This window comes from Cornus florida, unplaced genomic scaffold (assembly GCF_030987335.1).
Source record: "Cornus florida cultivar Cherokee Brave unplaced genomic scaffold, ASM3098733v1 CherokeeBrave_3.0.0_Hap2_Chr09, whole genome shotgun sequence".
NCBI classification, from domain to species: Eukaryota; Viridiplantae; Streptophyta; class Magnoliopsida; order Cornales; family Cornaceae; genus Cornus; species Cornus florida.
Genome location: NW_026775579.1, coordinates 49,679,344 through 49,693,112, shown reverse-complemented (window position 1 = coordinate 49,693,112; position 13,769 = coordinate 49,679,344). Strand labels below are relative to the sequence as shown.

General features: G+C 34.1%; 1 long non-coding RNA gene across 1 annotated transcript; it reads left to right on the top strand.

Annotated features, from left to right (window-relative positions):
• The first annotated feature begins 3,257 nt into the window (after window positions 1–3,257).
• On the top strand, window positions 3,258–8,187 carry LOC132273871 (uncharacterized). Its single transcript, XR_009470279.1, has 2 exons — window positions 3,258–5,289; window positions 7,941–8,187. It is a non-coding gene; the product is annotated as an uncharacterized LOC132273871 (long non-coding RNA).
• The last annotated feature ends 5,582 nt before the right edge of the window (window positions 8,188–13,769 follow it).

Here is a 13,769-nt window from a genome sequence, read left to right as displayed (position 1 = left end):
CAAACTCTACACCCTCTTGATTCTTAAATGGATTTGTTTAATTTTTTTAAGGCATTTGGTGTCAAATTTTCCTTCCAAGCTAAAGTTTTGTGATACCTTTTCTGGATTCTCACCATTAATTTAATCCTAATCCACTCAAGCATATTCAAGATTGGCTTAGACCTATAATGACCAACCTAGTTGTTGAAGGATTCAGTCAAATTGTTTGTGATATAGTCACTCTTTGATGTCTCACTATTCCTCACCCTAGACCATATTTCTAAGGCCTGTCCATTAGCCAATCATGAGCTTCTGTAGAAATCCCATTCATGTGATTCATTGCATCATTAAATTCAAGTTGATTGCATGATCTAGCAGCCTTCCAATTTTTTTTTTCAACAACAAGCCAGGATTATCCTTCCTAATACTGTTAAACAAGTGCCTACAACATATCCTATGGCTTGCCTTAGGAAACAAGTTAGAAATTGCAACCTCAATACCCTGAAATGCAAAATAAATTAAATTAAAAGTAATAATGAACAATTTAATAACGAACTATGTAATAATGAACAGTTGAAGAAAAAAATTATACCTTTTGTATATTAGACATAATTGTCCAATGTCTGCCTTGTGCATCTGCACCAAGAATATCCTTCAAATTATCTAAGAAAAAAGTCCATGTCTCATTCCCTTCACTTTCTACCACAACATAGGCAATGAGGAATAGACCATTATTGTCATCCAAAGCCACAGCTGACAAAAGCATTCCACCATGCGGGCCCTTTAAAAAACAGTTATATAACCCAATGAATGGCCTACAGCCTTTTATAAACCCAGACCTCAAATCATCAAAAGCAATGAAAATCTTTCTGAATCTATTGACTCCATTGAATTCTGCATCATAATAATCAAGTGTGACCAAACTGCCAGGGTTTGTCCTCCTAATTGCATTCCTATAGGAGGGCAGCAAACTGTATGACTTCCCATGGGTACCCTCAATTACATCTAATGCCTTTTTTTTTGCCCTATAGCATTGTTGTTTCTTTGCTCTAATGCCATATTTTTCATGTAGTGCAGTTCTCAAACTTTCAACTGTCATTTGTGAGTTTTGTTTGAGTTTGTTAAAAAACTTCTTTCCAATCCATATAGAATTGGCTAATGGATTTTTATCACCCCTCACACAAGAATGATTATCATTATATGTTTTTATCATGTAAGTCTTACAAGGCAGTGGGGAGGCATAGATCCTCCATGGACAACCTTTGGCTTTGCAAACACAAGTTATTTTTGAACTCTCATTTTTGGTCTTTCTAATTTGAAACCCTTCTTGGATTGTATAATCTATCAACACCTCTCTAAAATGTTTCACATTTTGAAACAATAAATATTGTTCTAGTTTTATAAGTTATCCTTTAAATTTTACATATTCTTTCCCTTTAATTTTGTATCCCAATCCTTACTCTTTGATCTATTTCTCTTTGGATTTTTCACACCAATCTCTACACTTGAATCAGAATGTGCTTCATCATTTGACTCATAATCTGACAGGCCATCCTCACAGTCCACATTGTAGTCTTCATCATTGTATTGAAACCCTACATACTCATCATCTAAGCTAGCAGTGTCAGTTTCAACACAATCAGTATCACCTTTTGCCATCCAATCTTGATTCTCTTTCCTAAAATCATACACATTATCTTTCTCCACATCACTATCCTCTTCCTCATTGTTTTCATCACCCACTTTCTAATCATTTTTTTCACTCAGACCCCCGCTATTTTTAGCATCCACTTCATAATCCATATCCTCATAAGGCTCATCCATATCAGTTGATATATTTAAAGGTTCAACTTCTTCTATCTCAACATACACATTAATGTTAGTTCTTTCACTATTTAAGTATAACATGTCTAATAAATCAGCTTCATTCTTAACCAACATCTTAGAATAAGAACCAGGAATATCACAGTATATAGCATAAGTAAACCCCAAACCCCCAGGATAATCCTCAAGAACAGCTCTACTTATGTCTTCCAGGAAATTATACAAACCATACTTATCAGGGTCTACATGATTAACAGTTCTATATTTTGACTTGTAGTGCACGTGAAAATTATGATAAATATCTCCCATCACTATCAATAATTCAAATAACAAGAAATATATATATATATATATAATATATATATATATATATATATAAATCGCATAAATAAGGCACTGACAATTGAAATAAAGAAAACCCTCAATTTAAATTAAAGCAATAAAATATCATTTTTACAGAATTTAGACATAAATTAAACAAATTCATGCATTTTCAAATAAAACCCTTAATCAGTCGAACAATTTAAAGACAAATTGAACAAAAATTCAACAAACTCAACAAACCCAACAAATAAACTCAAAAACTAACCCTAAACTCCCAAATCAAGATCCTAAGTTACAGATATAAATTTAACAACCCTAAACCCCCAAACAAAAACAACCGAAGAAAGAAATACTAAAAAAAAAAACCCATTTTTACAAACCCGAAACCCCTTATCAAATAAAACCAAAATCAATTTTTAGAAAGACAAAATTCATACCTCCAAATCGCGATTTTTTCTCAATAGCTTCAAATCAAACAAATTCTTCCTCTTCAAACCTTCAACTATTTGCAAATATGTTGTTTGATCAAGCGTATTTAGTGTAGGCTTCAACCAAAATCGATATCTTCACATACGAACCTAGGGCTATATCTCTCTGATATCTCTTCTCTTTGCCTCTCTATCTAGGGTTAGTCGGCAAAATGAAATTGCAAAACCTAAGTTTGGGTTAACGAAGTAAAGTGGATTGAAGTGTTTGGCCACTGTGATTACACGGTGTTTGGTTTACAAGATAAAGAAAACTTGGGTTTAAGTTATATAAACTTGGGTTTGGTTAAGTATATATAGAAAAACGACAAAAGGGCAATTTAGTCATTTCATTCATTTATTTGTTTTTGTCAACCGACAATGTCTGACAGGGGGTCAACTGAATTTTGCAAACGTGGGGGGGTCACCTTGAAGATTAGACATATCTCATAGGGTGTAACTGAAGTTAACCCTATTTTTTTTAAGTCCCATATAATTGAAAAATGAAACATTTCCGAAACTTACTTAACGGTGATATATATGATGCTTATGGAGTTTATTTTATTGGAGAGATGTTAAAAATAAGTTTGGAAATTGTAATGTAAAAGAAAGATGATGTTTTTATGTGAAAGACCATGTTTGTCATTTCAGTTATTATGTGTTAATCTTAAATGATGAACTAAAAATCTTATCTACACCTAATATACATATACAGGTAGCTAGGGTTCTCTTCGAGGAGAACCGCCTCCCCGCTAGATCTCATCCACCCAATCTCCAGTTTCAATATTGGTTGTGTGTTTCTCTCGTAGTTGTAGAGGGTCTTTGGCGTCTCAGAGTTTCAAAAGCAATTGTTTCTTGGTTCCAGGTTTTGCCTTGATTTCTTTCCTTTTTCTGCTGTACAATTTTCTTATTTCCTCTGCTTTCTTTCCTCTTTTATTTGCCCTACTTTCTTCATACCTTTTCTTCTCTAAATTCTTTATATCTAATTTTCATTATATGTTTGCTTTGTGCCCTCTTGTCTTTGCCCTAATTTCTTTTTGCTTTCTCTTTTTTCTCTCTCTGCTCTTTTTTTTTCATTATCAGATTGACTTGTTCGCTCATTTCTTTGCTCTAATTCCTTTCTTCCTTTCTTTTTTTCTCTTTTTCACTCTCAATTTGTTTTGTTCCCTCTTCCCTTTTTCTTACGTTCTTTCCTCCCTTTCCTTTTCTGTTTTCCTTTCTCTCCTTCTCTTACTGTCTTTCCTCTATTTGGGTTCATTTGAATATCCATCACTCTTTGTTCATGAAGGCTCTAGTTTGGAATTTTCAGCGTATGGGAACCCAGTAACAATTTCCCAGTTGCGGAGATTACTCTATACTCATTCTCCATTTTATGGTTTTCTTGGTTGAAACTAAGAATAATGTGGCAAAGTTAGAGCAATTACATCGACAGTGTGGTCAATTTAAAATGTTTGTTATCCCCTCTAATGGTTTATCGGGAGGTTTAGCTTTATTTTACAAAGACAATTGGGGAATTCAAGTCATTGATAGCAATGGCTTTCACATTACATGCAAGATATCACAGGGTGGTCAGATTGGTGATTGGTTTTTCTCGGGTATTTATGCCTCTTGTGATGACAGTACCAGAAATTTGCAATGGAATTTTCTCCACTCATTACAGACTAAGATTGGGCATAAGTGGTTATTAATGGGGGACTTCAATTCGATCCTTCATGCGGGGGGAAAAAAAAATGGGGTTCATCAAAGGAGCTGGATGCTTAGGAGCTTTTGAAGTTTAGTAGAAGATTGTGGTTTGCTGGATTTGGGTTTTAAATGAGACTCCTTTACCTGGTGTAATAATAGGGAATCGGGTAAAAAGATTAGAGCTCAACTAGATAGAGGTTTGGCTACTCAATCTTAGCTGAGCTCATTTTCTTATTGTGCTTTACATAATCTCTAAGTATTAGGCTCTGATTATCTTGCATTATTATTGGATTTTAATCAAGAAATCTTGAGCACCAAATGTCAATTTTACTTCGATGCCAGATGGGTTCAGGAGGAATCTTTTAACCAGTTAATCAAAAGTTCTTGGGAGAATCCTGTTAATGGCTCTTCCATGTTTGTTTTAAAGGAAAAGTTGAAGCTGTGCAAAAATCAGCTTAAACTATGGAATTCTAATTATAAGAGTAATTCGGCGCAACATATTTAAGATCTTCAAAGGGAAATAGCAGAGTTAAAAGGGAAAGATGATGGTGATAAACAACTTTGTTTTCGTCTTGAAACAGAGTTGGGAAAAGCTTGGAGGGATGAGGAACTTCACTGGAAACAAAAGTCCGGGATCTCATAATTGATGCATGATGACAAGAACACTAGCTATTTTCACAGAAAGACTATGTTTCGAAAACAGAAAAATTTGATTTCAAGCCTTGAAGATTCCTATGGAGAATGGAGAGATTCTAAGTAGGAGATCAGAAGCATTATTGAAGCGTATTTTTCTAATCTCTTCTCTTCATCAGTAAATTTTCATATAGATGATTCCTTTTAGGATATGATCCCTATTAAAATAACTGATGCTATGAATAAAGACTTACTAAAACCAAGATCTGAAGAGGAACTGTGGTTGACTTTAAAAGATATGGGTCCAATGAAGACTCCGGGTCCAGACGGATTTTCTCCTTTCTTTTTCCAAGTTAATTGGGACATCATTAAAGGAGATTTGGTAAGAGCTTTCAACTTGTTTTTGCATTCTGGCTTTCTTCTCAAGCAGTTAAATCAAACCAATATTTCTTTAATCCAAAGGTGAAGAATCCCACATAGGTTTGTCATTTTCATCCAATTTCATTATGTAATGTCTCTTACAAAATTTTTTCTAAGGCACTTGCAAACAGATTGAAACCGTGTCTCTCTGATCTGATTAGCCACTACCAAAGTGTAATACCCTAATTTTAAGAGGATAGTTATGGTATTTTAATTAAGTATTTACTTGTTTTTTTTAATTATTTAAATGGTTTTGTTGCTTGTTTATTTGAAATTATTTGAATTATTAGGGTTAAATGAATTCCTTGATTATTTTTATTTAGTTGTTTTGTTTAATTAAATTGTTATGTTTATTTTAATTGAATGTTTTAATTATCAAACGTGGATTTATTAGTTGCTTTTATTAATAAATAAGTTAAATAAATAAGTTAAATGGTTTGTTTATGTACGTAGGTTTTCACGTATGTTTTAGAGGGTTCTGTATTGATAGCCGACATAATATGACTTAGGTTTTCTATGGGCCGATTAAATTACAGTCTAGGGTTTTAAGTAGACTTAGGTTATTTTTGTGTCTATAAATATACGGTTATAATCTGTATCAAGGGTTGGAAAAACCCTATTCATGTACCAAAGTTACAGAGAGAGAAACAAAGAGCATTTGTGAGGAAATAGAGCGAGGCTTAAGAGGAATTGTACAGAGAGGACCAAGGAGGTTGATTAAGGATTAGAGATGGAGTTGTAGGAAGCTTGACGGCGTTCAGAATTGCTGAAAAACTTGGAGACGACGCCGGGATTTCATAACTGAAATCAAAGGCAAGTTCTTCTCTTTCTCCTTCTCTTTGGCTCGTGTTCTGTGCACCTAGATAGTCTCTAGGGTTTAAATTTAACATTAACTGGAACCTATATGTTTAATACATGTTATATCAATGATCTTTAGGTGTTGATATTAATTCTGTAAAACAACAGTTATGCATGTTTTCGTTTCAGCATTCTGTTCTTCGAGCATGTTAACTTAGTTGTAATTTTAGCCTCTGTAATTCTTTTCAACTACTGTAAGTTGACCATTGGAATGATACTAGGTATATATAAGACTATTAAGTTCAGTATTTAAGAGAAACAGAGGAACTGGAATGACCGGAGGTGAAAAGATAGGCTGAAACGAAGCAGAACGGGGACGGAGGCTCTCAAAGGAGGTGAGAGCCGGCTCCATGGATGTGGGAGCCGGCTCCCACACATGAAGAGCCGGATCTAGGGCTGCTAGAGCCGGCTCCAGGCTCAAAAGAGCCCGCTCTTTAAAATCTAGAGCAGGCTCTCTTCAATTTTCACTTCCAGACTTGTTTTTCCACGTCTTGTTTGGTACTGTTAAGCATGGACACTGTACTAATGGGTCTGGGTCTTCATAGAGGGACTAAGAAGTTGTTTTAGGATGTTATTAGGACCCTAAACTAATTAAAGTTTAATTCTAAGTGGTCGGGATTAACAGTATACAGTTAATGAATTTTTCTATGCTATTAACGGATGGAAGACAAAATAATTGCTTAATTAAATTTCAGCAATTTAAATGGATTTAATGTGTTTATAAAACTTGTTTTAAATGCACGGTGAAGTCTTTTATTTAACAAACTACACTGGTAGCATAGTGTGGCCCTGTGCTAAAAGATTAAACGGAATTCAAGTATACAACTAAGTACACTGTTGCCGGATGGAAATAAATAATTTGCTTAAATTAATGTAGCAATTTTTGGCCTATAATATGATTATAGGATTTATCTTAAGTGCATGATAAAGTCATTGATATATTAGATTTGATCTATGCATGCTCTGAACGTTAGTTGTTAAATTATTAAATCGATTCCTGCAATCATATGATTTAATTCTTGGATTTAAATTGTTGAAACTTTAAGCACTTTTCTGCAATTATTTGAATGGTGGTTTTGGACTGTAAATTATTAAACTATTATATATATGTTGTAATTTACATGGATATGGAGGATTGTACGCACCGGTATGGGACGGTGTCATACTAGGGACGGTTTAGCTCAAAACGCATAAACCTAACCTAATGGATTAAAGGAATGGATTGAAAAATATTGAATCCTAACTGTGACTAAGTCAGATCAATTGCGAATAAGTTGAATGGCTTCCTGGATTAATGGATGGTAGTTAAGTCATATCAACTGAATAAGTTGAGTGACTAACTAGTTGGTTTATTGTATGTTAGTTTAATAAATATTTGAATTACATACCCTGGTTTTGGACGGACTTTATATATATGTTTATGGTACCACGAGATGAGCTTGAGTCTCAGACTCGTTGGTTAGGGTGCGTATATGCAGTGGATGCGTAACTGGTTATAATAGGTTGAGGTGTACCCTGTTAGATCTAGGTACTCATGCCCACCTTTGGGTGCGTATTCACATGTTGTCTTCTATTCAGGTTGAGACCCCTATTATAGACTAGTGAATGTCCCTTAGTGTGGATATATTTATATGTATGGACTAGATAGTTATTGTGAGGCGTCTACGGTGTATCTGCGTATCGGGTCACTGTATAGATTGCAGTTAGATTAGAACTTGCTCGTGGGCCTGACCACTCATTTATTATTCTTTTCAGGTATTGGACGGTTCCAATCTCAAGCTTGATCATGCTAAGCTGAGACTCTCATTCATTCCACCAGCAACGTAGGATTTCATTTCACGCTTTAGTCTTGGATTATTTTTATTTTTAATTATTCAATTTCAGTTGAAGTTTTATTTCGGGGTTCACTAGTTGGATTCCCAAGTTGTAACCTTGGAGGTTTTGGAAGGATTGGATTAATAATATTTTCCATTTGGAGGATTTTATATTTCTTTTGGTTCTTTATTTAAATTCTTAAATTTCTATTCTGTGTTCGCTTTAAAATACTTTAATTGTTTGATATCCCTCGGGTTTGGGTCTGGGCCTGATCAACCCGTGTCTCAGATCCAAGGGGTATCACACAAAGTGCCTTTGTTTCAGGGCGTATTATACATGATAATATCATTATTGCCCAAGAATTGATGCATTATGTTAAGAGGAAAAAAGGAAGAACATGAATGGTGGCTTTGAAGCATGACGTGGCCACGGCATATGATCGTGTGGAGTGGGAATTCCTAAAGAAGATAATGAAATGTTGGGGATATTTAGATCAGTAGACTCAACTCGTGATGTCTTGTATTAGTTCAGTTTCCTACTCAATAAAAATCAATGGTGAAACATGGGGTCTTTTTAATCATTCTAGAGGGTTGAGACAAGGGGATCCTCTTTCCCCCTACCTCTTCATTCTCTACTCTAAAGGACTATCTTTGTTTCTCCAAAATGCCGTTAACAAAAATCATATCAGTGGGGTCAAGGTAAGTCGTGAATCCCCTTCCATTACGTATCTTCTTTTTGCGGGTGATGCTTTACTTTTTTGCCATGTTAAATGCGAAGAAGTTATGCATCTTAAGAGCTTTTTGTCTAAATATGAAGCTCTCTCTGGTCAATCAATCAATTATGATAAGTTGGGGGCATTTTTTAATCCAAATGTCTCTCCCCAGCTTCGATCTCAATTAAGCGGCATCCTGGGCATTGATGAAAATGGTTGGAAAAATGCTTAGTTGGGTCTTCCATCGATTCTTGACTGCTCCAAATTAGCTTCATTTAATTTTCTGTTGAGCGAATTAGTTCAAAAATTAAACAAGTTAAGGGAGAGATGTTTTCAAAAGCAGCAAGGGAAGTTCTTATTAAGTCCACTATGGCTTCGCTTCCCAATTATTGTATGTCATGCTTTAACTTCCTGTTTCTATATGTAAAGATCTCTCAAAAAAGATGATGAATTTTTGGTGGAGAAGTAAGGAATCTAGTTCTCTTATGAAGTGGGTTGGGTGGTCGAAGTTTTGTACTCCAAAGGCTATTGGTGGTTTGGACTTTAAAGATTTACAAGCATTTAATCTTGCCTTACTATCCAAATTAGCCTAGAGAATGAAAAGTTCTAATGGTTCTTTAGTGTTTCATTTTCTTAAAAGTAAGTATTTCCCGTCATGTTCCTTTCTTAATTCTTATTGTTGTAAGTCAGCTTCTTGGGTGTGGAAGGGAATTTGTGCTGCAAAAGCTCTTGTGAGTAGATCATGGAAGTGGAGAGTGGTGGATGGTAGTAAAATTTATTGTTGGAAGGATCCCTGGCTTCTTGATCCGAATAATTTTTTTGTGACAACCCCCACTCCTGGATCCTCTTCAATTTCTACAGTTGCGGATCTTATAAATCACGATCTCAAGCAATGGAAGAAAGATTTAGTTGTCAAAAATTTCAATAGAAGAGATGCAGCTCTTATCCTTCAAATTCCCCTTAGAGAGTACGGTGGTGACGATTTCAAAATTTGGGGTTTAACTCAAAATGAGATGTTTAGTGTTCGAAGTGCTTATAAGGCAGTCATTGATTCTGATCTTCAATCTTTTAAATCTTTAGGACGTCCATGTTGCAACATTGATCAAGAGTTTCTCCCCAAATGGAAGGAAATTTGGAAAATTAAAACTAAGAGGAAGATTCAATTTTTCATTTGGAAAAGTTGTTTGGATCGCTTACCGGTCATGTTGAATCTTAAAAAGTATCATGTCGTGCTTTAAGCTATTTGTAAAGTTTGTGGGATGGAAGATGCATCTACTCTTTATTTGTTTTGTAAATGCCCTATTGTTCTAACTGCTTGGAAATATAGTCCATTGTGTCTGGACTTCAGTAATGAGGCTTCTAACTTTTGGTAAGCGGTTTGGTGCAAATTATCGAATCAATGGAAGAAAGCTGAATATTTTGACCAACTTTTAAGCCTGCTTTCATTTATGTGTTGGCAGATTTGGAAGGCAAACAACGACTTTTGTTTCAATGGTATAAAATGGAATCCAAAGAACATTGTGGAACGAGCTTTATTTAATTTTAATGAGTTTTGGGCTTTCCTTGATAAGATTTTCCTTTCACGAAATCTTCTTCTCGGTTGGCTTCTCCCTTTCACTTGGTTCCTCCAATTGATCAGGGTCGAGTTAAGCTCAATATTGATGCAGCCTTTAGATCTATTTCACAATAAGCTGGCGGTGGTCTTATTTTGCGAAATTCTAATGGTAGTCCAATTAGAATTGCATCTGTTTTTACTTCTCATGTGGCCAGTTCAGAGGTCATTGAGGCTTGAGTTCTCCGCGAAGGAATAAAGATTCTAATCCAATGGGGTTATGACAAGGTAAATATAGAAGGTGATTGCTTATCCATCTTTTCTTCCCATCCTCAGGATCCTCTCTCATTTCCTTTAGCGGAAGATATTCAGTTCATGTTGAAGACAAATTCTCATTTACGACTTGGTTGGACGCCGAGAGAAAATAATTCGGTTGCTCACATTATCAGTCAATTGGCAATGGTCTCTCAATCTGGTGATGTTAGTTGTGATGTTTGGCCATTCGAGGTCCTGAAGGCTATTGATTTGGATAATATAGACCATGGTGCTTAGTGGTTTGGTTTTGTTTTTGTTTTTGTTTTTTTTGTTTGTTAGACAGGAAAAAAAAAAAATGTGATGAACTATTGTTGAAATATTTTAAATTTTAAGGTGATGAGAGTTATTTTATTTTAGCATTTGGTATTTTATTTAATTTTATTATAATTTCATTGTCATATCCCTAAAATCGGGTGTGAAAGGTTCTTTGAAAAATATACTTATATAAATATGGTACTAATATTTTAGTTTTTGTTAGATATGGCATCACGTGACAACGGTCAATCTTCTCGTGACAAAAACAAACAAATCCAAAATGAACGACCTAGAAAACGACCTAGGATGGTACCATAGGGAGATGGAAACAGAGAAGAGTAAGATATAGAGTGATATGACAATTTCAATATCAGTCTTTTTTTAATTTATATATGAGATCCTAATGGCGGGGTCGGCCCTGAGATTGAAAAATTCTTGAGAGGCTCTAGGCGAATTTTAAATGTGAGGCCCTTATACATAAGTTTCACACGCGTAATTTTATTTTATTTTATTTTATTTTTTTTTACGAAAGTGCAAAATTTTCATTAAAGTAAATGTGATCGTCTTACATTTTGAGCTGCAAAATTATCAATTAAAGTGCTCAAATCAACTTTCTCCAACATATCTTTTTCAATAGACAAGATAGCCAATCCATTCAATTTCAATAATACTTGCCTCCAATGTTTTCTATCTTTCTTGATTTTTTCTTCCACACTTTTATTGATTGTTGCATTTTTTTGTAATCTGATTTCTAATTCAATCCAATTCCCCATGTTAACAATGTGTTCACGACTAGTCTCGTGACTTTTAAGTTTATCCCAAAGATTTTTCCAGTCATTCACTCCTTCATTTGCCAAATGAGTTTTTTATTCGTCACATTTAAACAAATTACAACAAAAGCAATAGACTCTGTCCACAGAACTCAAATAGATTAGTCATCTCTTATCATGTTTTTCACCGTTTGACAAGTGTCGAATGTAATATGTAGAAGAGAAATGTCTATTTTTTGAATTTTTAGAAAAATTTTCAAGTTTAGCATCTCTTGGAGGACCTCTTTCAACTAATAAATCTCTCATTTTTTTTATCAATATCTTTCCAATTTCCTGGATCATTAATACTCAAAGGAAGATTATCAATCTCATTCATATTCTTCATTTGCTAATCTTTCTTCATTTTGATTCTCTTTTCTATCTTCATTCATTAAATCTCTATGCTCATTAAGATTTTCTTCATTCCTATGTTATTCCTTCACCAAATCTTCAAGACTTCAACTAAACTCTCAGTTTGTGCATTGTTCCTAAAAAACTATGAATAACGCCATTTTGAGATTCAATCAATTATTCTTCTCTTTCTTTCTTTTTTCTTTTCTTTTTTCATACCCAGATTTAAATTTTCTTGTAGATATAATTGTCAAAAATCTTGCAATCTTAGAAATCTAAATAACAGGAAACACAATCAACATAAAACTAAACTTAAAAAAAAAATACTTTGTTGAAAGAAAATATAGATTACCTCAATCTCAATGGCTCAATATATAATCATATGAAAAATAAAAATACCTCATGAGAAGTCTAAATGATAAGTCCTCAACTCCCTATATTACAACAAATTTATTTGTCAAACAATAATTCCATTATTTCCATAAGAACAATTGATAAAGATTTAAGTTCATCAAAATAATTTTTTGGTTTAAGATTTAATTTAAGTTCATCAAAATAACTACTTGAAGACTTGAATTAGAGTTAGAACTTAGATGTAGAAAAGAAAACTTACAGTGTTGTTGCCATTAATTGAGTGTGTTGATAGGGATCGATGATGCAGATGCAGAGTTATGAACCCCGAAAAAAAGGAACAGATAGAGCTCAGACTTTAAGAGAGACTGAAAAAGTTTCTGTCTTCTGATTGTTGCCGTTGGTTGCAGAGCAGAGAGAAAGATGGAGTAAGCTTGAGACTTGAGAGGTGAGGTTATACTAAATTTGCCCTAAATTTGATTGTTGCTGCATTTGCCTTATTTTATTTTATTTTTCAATGGCCCATCATTCTTACAGCATTTGGAGGCTGGCCCATCATTCTTGCTCCATTTTGATCGCCCTAAATTTGGAGGCGAGTTTCAATTGTTATGGTTTAGTTATAAATTTTTTTTTTTAGTGGCCCATCATTCTTGAGGTCCCTTATTTGTTGCATTTTGGTTACAATTTTTTTTGGGTAGCCCAACATTCATGGTCCTATAAAAATTGAGGCCCCTTTTTCTTTTGTAGCCCATCATACATGGGCCTATAAAATTTGAGGCCTCCAAAATTCTAAGGCCCTAGGCTACCGCCTTGGGCCAGGGCCGGCCCTGCCTAATGGCTGTGTAAAAAAGAGGTGTTTCGATTTAGAAGGTGACTTTTTGAAGAAGTTTTTCATTGTCATATGTATGTGTAAAAGATTACTAATATTTTTTATGAAAACAACTGTTTGTTTGTTTTTTTTTTTCAAGGTAAGAAACACACTCACTTCTACTCTTTAAAAAGACTTGAACCTTGACTTTTTACTTGGAAGGTGATCAAGGAGGTACTACTAGACTACACAGCCAAAACAACAGTTTGAAAAGTCATGTTTCCTCTTTAAATTAAAATAATAATTAATTAAATGTATATAAATAACTTAAAATGAATCACTTTCTATAAGGGATATTTATATACATATATAATGACAACAACGAGTTTACTCTGATTGAGGACTGAAGTTATAGTATTATAAACATGGTTACCGACAATGACATCACATGTGTTAGGTGCATTTTTAAGTTATAGTATTTTAAATATGGTAATTCAACAATGACGTCACATGTATTAAGTACATATTTATTCATATATTGATCCATGGTAAGTTGGTTACCAGTTAAATTTAGATCACTCCCCTTAATTGAAGTGCGTTCATTAAATTGATACTT